The 9155-nt window shown below is 38.5% G+C and overlaps 1 protein-coding gene across 2 annotated transcripts in view; it reads left to right on the top strand.

Moving 5' to 3' along the window:
• Positions 1 to 7482: 7482 nt before the first annotated feature.
• cttn (cortactin) overlaps positions 7483 to 9155 on the top strand; it is a 42983-nt gene continuing 41310 nt past the window's right edge. For both annotated transcript variants that reach the window (XM_080454215.1, XM_080454216.1), the window contains exon 1: positions 7483 to 7564. The gene's annotated coding sequence lies outside the window, so the exon portion shown is untranslated. The remainder of the gene's footprint in view (positions 7565 to 9155) is intronic.

Genomic DNA, 9155 nt, shown 5'->3' on the forward strand with positions numbered 1-9155 from the left:
TGAATGTTTCAGCTGTCTGGAGTTTGTATATTTCTATCAACAGACGTTTTATCTAATCTTTTTTTTTCTTTTTTTTTTATAATCCTCATCCTATTGACCAGATGTATGTTATCGTTGTTATTGTTGTTGATGTTTTATTTTCCCTTCTTTGTCTTTGAGTTCTAATCATTGAATTTACGCTCAAGTGACTTTGATAAATATGTGATATAACTTTATAACTCTATCTGCTTTGTTTAACCACACCGACCTGGGCGTGTCATAAATAATAATAATAATAATAGCCCATCTTTACAAGACAGCTTGCAGATTTGGATTAATCAAGTATAGAGATCCCTGGTGCACACCTAGTCAACGCAGTATAAGAAGGTTTTAAGTGGTTTAAACTGTATTATTATTTTTTTTTTTTTTTAAAGCTCATCACATGTGATTCTATGTAAATGCAGCTCTTTAAAGGTCAATGGGTTTATTATGTGTGAATATATATATCGGATGAATATTGCTGGAGAATATCAACACTGTGGACGATCCATCAGCCTTCTGGCAGACCAGAGACCATGTGAAACACCTTTTTATTATCACTCTCTCTCTCTCTCTTTTTATTGTCATATCTGCGATACCAAAATGAAAACTCTTGAATAAACAGAAGCTAAAGAAAAAGCCATAACGAAACGGTAGCAGGATATTTTACGGGCTACTTTCTGATGCAAAGTCTAAATAGGAACTCCCAGGGTGCTCTCCACTAGTGCCAGCTGGTTCTCAAAGTGTGGGGGTCCAGGGGGACCCCCTCAGGGGTCTGTGAGTGTACACATGGAACCGAATGGACCCCCAGGGGTCCTTGAGGGAGTTCCAGGAGGTCCCCAGCTAAATGATAGATAGTTTGGAACCAAATGGACCCTTGTGGGTCTGTAACTCTTGAGTGTACAAATGGAACCAAATGGACCCTTACAGGTCTATATCTCTGAGAGTGTACAAATGGAACCAAATGGACCCTTATGGGTCTGTAACTCTTGAGTGTACAAATGGAACCAAATGGACCCTTACAGGTCTATATCTCTGAGAGTGTACAAATGGAACCAAATGGACCCTAGCGGGTCCATTTGGTTCCATTTGTACACTCTCAGAGTTAAATTAACGTTAATTTTACAACATAAATTGGGGTCCCACCCAGAGATAGAAATGCCATTAAATGGGGGTCGCGTAGCCTCTAATGCATGTCAAACTGGGGGTCCTTGAAATTAAAATGGTTGAAAATCACTGCCAGAGCCGTAAAGATCTTCTCTAATGGGGTTCCCTGCCATTTTTTTTTCAAATGGGGGTCCACGGGCTAAAATAAGTGTCAATTTGTGGGTCCTTGACGAAAAGGTTTGAGAACCACTGCTTTCGGGTCCAATTCGGTTCCATTTGTACACTCTCAAGAGTTATGGGGGATCCTTTAAAAAAAAAAAAAAGAAGAAACCTTGAGAACCGCTGCTTCAGTCGACCCCCCCCCCACCCCGCCTTGTAGCCCCGCCCCCTCCCCCTCACCTCCTTGAGGAGGCGTGTATGCCTTTTTGCAAAACGGCACATTTCACCAACCACGCCACAACCCGTCACCACGGTGATTTTTCACATCACCCGACAACGAGGCCGGCTCGCCAACAAGCGAGTCCTTGTTCGGCTCGCGAGGTTGGCCTCAAAAAGCCTTGGTGGACGGACGGACGGAATAGCTTATCGCCCGTTTTTTTCCAAAGTTTGCACATTGTACTTGACGATGACGTGGCGCGCGCGTGTAGGCGCGCTAACGTTGCTAGCCTAGGCTGTGAGCGAGCGAGCGTCACTTCGACCACCGCCCCCAAAGGGAGGAGAATGGCGTTAGCCGATGAATACGATAGGTTGTTTGTGAAATTTGCCGAGGGGAAAAAAAAAGAAAGGCATACGCGGAGAGCACATAGGAAGTCTCCTCGTTCTAGTCCCCCTCCCCCACCTCCCCCCCCCCCCTCCCCCACCTCCTTGGGAGAGCACACAGGAAGTCTCGCTCGCACGGCGGCGAGTTGAAATCTGGAAGCTCTCCGTCAATGGACCAACTTCACTGCGGCCTCAATCGACCCCACTCCCCCCACTCTCTGTCTCTCTCTCTCTCTCTCTGTCTCTCTCTCTCTCTCTCTCGCCCTCTCCTCCCCACAGGGCGGTTCGATCCGCCCCAAAAAAACCTTTAAAGAAAAAAAAAAAAAAAACGTTTTTAAAAAAAACAAACACTTTGTAACGAAGACTTAATATCAAGCCTTATCGTTTTGTTTTTCTGAACTCCTCACTGTCCTTTGTTCTTATTTATTATTTAGTCATTCATTCACATGCGTCGTGCGTTTCCTCACCAGTTTTTTTTTATTTGTAGTATAATTAATGAATGAAGCCACCGTTTGTTTTGTGGGCGTGGTTGGGCCCTGCTGTCAACCCATTAAGACCTGGAACTCATCTGTGTCACTTTAGATTTCTTTGGCTATTCAAAAACAGCAGATATACAAGTTCATAGCGTGGCACCGAGTGCCGCGCTATGAACTTGTAGATCTGCTATTTTTGAAAAATTGTGATTATTTTTTTTTTTTCCAAAAACTGTTAGGATTTAGATTTTTTTTTTTTAAGAATCGCCTCAGGTCTTTATGGGTTAATGTCAAAGGTCACATAACAACACCGGTTCCCGCATGGAGCTGAAGACTTGTCCCTCACTACATGTATATGACATAGAGACTTGTCCCTCACTACATGTATATGACATAGAGACTTGTCCCTCACTACATGTATATGACATAGAGACTTGTCCCTCACTACATGTATATGACATAGAGACTTGTCCCTCACTACATGTATTATATGACATAGAGACTTGTCCCTCACTACATGTATATGACATAGAGACTGGTCCCTCACTACATGTATATGACATAGAGACTGGTCCCTCACTACATGTATATGACATAGAGAGTAGCGTTTCTGTCGGGACAGAAACCTCCTATCTCCGTTATTTTAACTTTTTTTGGGGTGTTTTGTTGGTAAATTAATCCATTAAAAAAAGCGGGAACGCATCTCTGTAACCACTTAAACCATTATTTTATACTGTGGGCTATTCAAAAAAATAGCAGATATACAAGCTCGTAGCATAGAGCTTGTAGATCTGCTATTTTTTTGAAAAATCGTGAAAATGTTTGCAAATGTTTGAATATGTAGATTTTTAAAGCAATTTTTTTTTTAACTCAAATCTTTGCTTCGGGGGGGTTTCCCTGGAACAACACATTTTGAGATGGGTAATATATTATATAATATATATATGTATATATATATATTCAAAGATGTGCACACATTTTCCACGATTAAAAAACAAATAGCAGATCTACAAGCTCATAGCCAAAGAAATCTGAAAATGACACCGATGCGTTCCCGGTCTTAACGGGGTAACGCCCTATACCTACTTCATCATACTTCAGCGTCACACCAAAGCATCATATAAGCTATTTTTGCTATAAAAAAATAATCAAATCCTGTAAAGTAAGCGTTTCGCACATATGAGGTTTCCTCGCCGACAGAGACTAAGTCCGAAACGCTTACTTTTACAGGAAATGGAAAACTAAAGAAAATATCTTGTGTTTCAATGGATCCGAGGTAGTTTTTATTTAGTCAGAAGCTGTTGTTAATACATTTCATCGGTTCAATATTTATTTAAAAAAAGCCACTGACACGCTAAACCACTTTCACTTTAAATAAAATAGACGATTTACAAGCTATTTTTGCGACGCGTTATCTTGTAAATCGGCGATTTTTGCTACTTTTGTGTGACCCTGTAGTCTGACAAAGTAGGTTATTCATTTACGAAAGAAAAAAGTTGATACACACATATATATATATATATATATATATATATATATATATATATATATATATATATATATATATATATATATATATATATATATATAAAAGGTTTCTGCCTGACAGTGACCATAGTAGATTATGTGATCTTGTCGTTTTTTATGCACAAAATACAAATCATGTTGCTGTCCTTGTTTTTATTTTTCCTGCTCATTGAAACCTCCTGATCTTGTAACAAAATGATGTACAGTCTGAGTACTTTAATGAACTATTTTTATCACAGTATTATTTATTGCTTACTTTCAATAAAATACTGAAACTTATTTTCCACTGCCAATAAAAAGACTAAGTCTTTGTGTTTTCAAGCATTTGCTGGCCTCGGCTCTCCTTCTTGTTTTGTTTCTCTTCACTTGACCTGCATCGGTCAAAAAGAACAGAGACATTTTATCCTCGTTTATTTAAATTATAGGCTATAGAAATGACACGTTCCAGTTGCTCTTTGATGTTGCATGAGGCTCTTGTCGTTGCATGGGGATATTTAACTGTTTAAGACTGGGAAAAGCCTCTGTCATTTTAGATTTTAACCATTTTTTTATACTTTGGCTATTCAAAATAAGTAGCAGATGTATGAGCTTGCTATTTTTTGGAAAATTTGGAAAATTTGTGCAAATCTTTGAATATATATATTTTTTTTTTAACTCAAATCTTTGCTTCTGGGGGATTCTACAAATGTCTTCTAAATCCTAACGTTTTTTAGTAAAAATTGTTTGCTTTAAAAAAATATATATATTTATATATATATATATATTCAATGATTTGCACACATTTTCATGTTTTAAAACTAAATAGCAGATCTACAAGCTTGTGAGCTTTTTTAATGGCCAAGGAAATATAAAAATTGACACAGCTGCATTCAGGTCTTAATGGGTTAAAGGTAGTGTAAGTGATATTATATACTTTTGTGTTAAAAAGTCAAATCTCTATATTGTGATAGTTATCATTTCTATAGAGTGTTTATTCAGTAACAGGTTATGTCTCTCCAGCTCTTTAATGAAAATAAAATACATGTTGAACTGTTTTGCCAATTTCATCCAACTTGGAGACTGTATCCATTTATCGGCTTCAATTGTATAGTGTTCCAATGACAATGTCATGTTTCTTTGGGTCATCAATTCTGTATATTCCTATATGTGAGGTTTGGGAGACCCCTGTTACTGAACAAACATGCTATAGCTATGAATGCTATCAGAATATATTCAATTCAATTCAATCTTTATTTCAGAGCCAGGGAGATCACAGTGATACAACACAACCTTGTGCCGTGTTACAGGCTTGTACATCTGACATCTTTGAATAGCCAATGTATAAAATATGGGTTAAAATGTATTGACACGTTTGGGAACCCCCTTGAGGACCCCTGGGGGTCCCAGCACTTAATTGCTAAATATGTTATTTATGTTTAATTGAACTTTAGATTTTAACCGTTATTTTACGCTTTGGCTATTCAAAAGCTTTGGCTTTAGCTTTTGGCTATTCAAAAGTTTTTGAATATATATATATTTTTTAAAGCAAACATTTGTAACTCAAATCTTTGCTTCTGGGGATTCTACAAATGTCTTCTAAATTGTTTAAACTGCTCACCCAATTGTTCTTTTGTATTATAAAACTATAAAAAAAAATTGGAAGACATTATGACACATAACTAGTCAGACCTGTTGACCCATATTAGACATGATAATATCAGAGAATGGAGGGAAACACATTAAGACAGGGACACATAACCAGTCAGACCTGTTCATTATGTTCAGAGTTGATATTGACAGCAAATTTGTATTCAGTTTTAGTCATATTTTAGTCTAGTTTTAGTTAGACTAAATATAAGAGTATAGTCGACTAAATAAACAGTTGATTTAGTCGACTAAAATGTATGTTTGCGGTGCCTTGATGGCGTCGTAATGGCTGATTTTACACTTGGTTACATGCTGAAAATAGCAGATCTACAAGCTCACAACGCGTCGCAGCGCAATGCGTTCTGAGCTTGTAGATCTGCTATGCTCAGAGCATAACACCCGAGCGCAACCAAACATAAAATTACTTTTTTTCGTTTTTAGTTCTACTGGATCTCTTCTCCACTAGTCTTAGTTCTACTGGATCTCTTCTCCACTAGTCTTAGTTCTACTGGATCTCTTCTCCTCTAGTCTTAGTTCTACTGGATCTCTTCTCCACTAGTCTTAGTTCTACTGGATCTCTTCTCCACTAGTCTTAGTTCTACTGGATCTCTTCTCCACTAGTCTTAGTTGTTCTGGATCTCTTCTCCACTAGTCTTAGTTCTACTGGATCTCTTCTCCACTATAGTCTTAGTTCTACTGGATCTCTTCTCCACTAGTCTTAGTTCTACTGGATCTCTTCTCCACTAGTCTTAGTTCTACTGGATCTCTTCTCCACTAGTCTTAGTTCTACTGGATCTCTTCTCCACTAGTCTTAGTTCTACTGGATCTCTTCTCCACTATAGTTCTATTCACACAACCCACACACCATTATAACATAGCAAAAATAAACTTGATACACTTTCACTGGAAAGGGTTTACAACAAAGCTCATAGTGTTTGTTATGAACTGTTCCACAGAAGTAACAGACTCTGACTGCATTACAATGATCAAAAACAGAGTCAACAGTAACAACATAAACATTACAATATTTGGACTGTGAGAATCAAGGAATGATGGGTACAATTTCATCCAGTAAAACGCTAAAAGTAGGTCTCCATAAATTGATTTTATGACTGAAGCAATGTAAGACCCATCTTTAATAATAACCATTCATTATTTATAAGTTAATGTCTCTGTATGGTTGCATGCACTGACCACACTGGGGGTCTGTATGGGTCCTCCACCCCCAGAAACTTTTTAACATAGTAGATGTAAATTTTCTGGTGAATTTGGGGAGTTTCTCATGGATACTCCCAAATCCAGGAGATTGTCAGGAGACATGGTTGAAATCCAGGAGTGAAATGGTCAATTATATTTGAACACTACCCATGTTATTCACAGTGGTGGAAAGTAACTAAGTACATTTACTTAAGTACTGTACTTAAGTACAATTTTGAGGTATTTGTACTTTACTTGAGTATTTCCAATTTCCAATACTTTTACTTCTACTCCACTACATCTCAGAGGCAAATATTGTACTTTTACTCCACTACAATTATTTGAAAACTTTAGTTACTAGTTACTTTTCAGATATAAACTATGATATAATGAAACATACATTAACCACTTTAGCCCCATTTTATACCTAGGCTATTTGAAAATAGCAGATCTACATGCTCACAACGCGTCGCATCGCGACGCGTTGTGAGCTTGTAGATCTGCTATTTTCAAATATTTAGTACTTTTACTTTTGGTACTTTAAGTACATTTTGATGTCAATACTTTTGTACTTTTACTCAAGTAAATTTTGAATTCTAGACTTTTACTTGTAACAGAGTATTTTTACATTGCAGTATTGGTACTTTTACTTAAGTAAAGAATTTGAGTACTTTTTCCACCACTGAGTGTACATCTCTATGGGTAACACATCTCTATGGGTAACACATCTCTATGGGTAACACCTTTGTCCACAACACACCGGAAGCAGCAGCAGAGTTCCCAGGAAGCATCTTTTCTCTCAATCGGGACAATTTTTATTCCCTTCATTCCTCTGGGATTCCTTCAGTGTGTCGACGGTAAGAATACATTACATATCATTATGTATTTATTCATAACTGTTATAAATAAAACCTCTATATGTAATCCTTAGTGAGGTAAAGGTAGAGTTTATGGAGGAGAGAGAGAGAGAGAGAGAGAGAGAGAGAGAGAGAGAGATAAAAGCTGTTAGCTTTCAGCTAGCTAGAGAACCTGGAGCAGGAAGTCACACAGAAAGTCCTTTAGAGGTTTTATTATCATAATGTTTCCTCATGTAGTTCATTCATACAGACATTTAAATGTCTTCAATATGATGTGTATAAATGTATAATAATGATCAAACCATCAGACGTGGCATTATGTCAGGGTTTCTACTAGCTGTAGAATACAACTCTCGTAGACGTATTTATGATTCTGACGTTTTCAATCTACGAGAGTTGTAGGGTTCACGCCCCATGGAGACATGGACTTTCTGCACTATACCCCGTAGACACTCCAAACATGTACAAATGTGAAAATAAAGGTGCTTACCCCAAAGCCCCAAATGTTAACTGGGTCTACGCGGTAGTAGTTTAATGTAATAATCCATATCTTTCAATAAAGAAGTGTTTTAATGCCGTCTGTGGCCGATTCTGTCGGAAGTTCCCAATGGGCGGTAGTGACGGGGCGCATCCGCTGAAACTCGGAATTACACTAAATGTAAACAGGAAGTAAACGAGGGTGAAAAAATGGCGTTCGGCCACGGACGGCATTAAAACACTTCTTTATTGAAATATATGGATTATTACATTAAACTACTACCCCGTAGACCCAGTTAACATTTGGGGCATGGGGGTAAGCACCTTTATTTTAAATTTGTACATGTTTGGAGTGTCTACGGGGCATAGTGCAGAAAGTCCAGGTCTCCATGGGGCGTGAACCCTACAACTCTCGTAGATTGAAAACGTCAGAATCATAAATACGTCTACGAGGGTTGTATTCTACAGCTAGGTCTCTACTAAGTCACTGTGTTCAGAAGCTCTCCCTCTCTGTAGAGTCAGAGATGAGGTTCCACTGTCTCTGATGCAGGAAGGTGACGAACACCCGGTGAATACTGTCCTCTATGCAGGATTATGACCTTTTTCCTCACGTCGTGTCCATAAAGTAAAGCTCAGCCCTCCTGCTCTCAGATGTTTCACATCTTAGCGGTTTAGATATTTTTACCGACGTGTTGAAACAAGCGTTTAAATCTCTGTTTTAGTTCAGCCCCCCCGTCCGCATGCGCAGTACACTGCTCCCGTTCAGATTGCATCGGGGAAACATGGCCACAGGCTGGACTAAACAAGCGATTTAAACGCTTGTTTCAACCCGTCGGGTAGATTTTCTTGGCCGCTAAGATGTGAAACATCTGAGAGCAGAGGGGCTGAGCTTGACTTTATGGATACGATGTGAGGAAAAAGGCCAGAATCATGCTTTAGTGGACAATGTTCACAGGCTGTCGTCACTTTCCGGAACCAGAGACAGTGGAACCTCATGTCAGAGCTCTATAGGAGGAGGTTCTCAGTCACTGCAGAGTTAAGACACGTTTTTCCCTCAAAAGTGTTTTAATTCAACCAGATATAGTTAGATCAGGAGGAGGATGATGATGATGAT

This window comes from Gymnoscopelus braueri (assembly GCF_963280865.1).
Source record: "Gymnoscopelus braueri genome assembly, chromosome: 1".
Taxonomy (NCBI): domain Eukaryota; kingdom Metazoa; phylum Chordata; class Actinopteri; order Myctophiformes; family Myctophidae; genus Gymnoscopelus; species Gymnoscopelus braueri.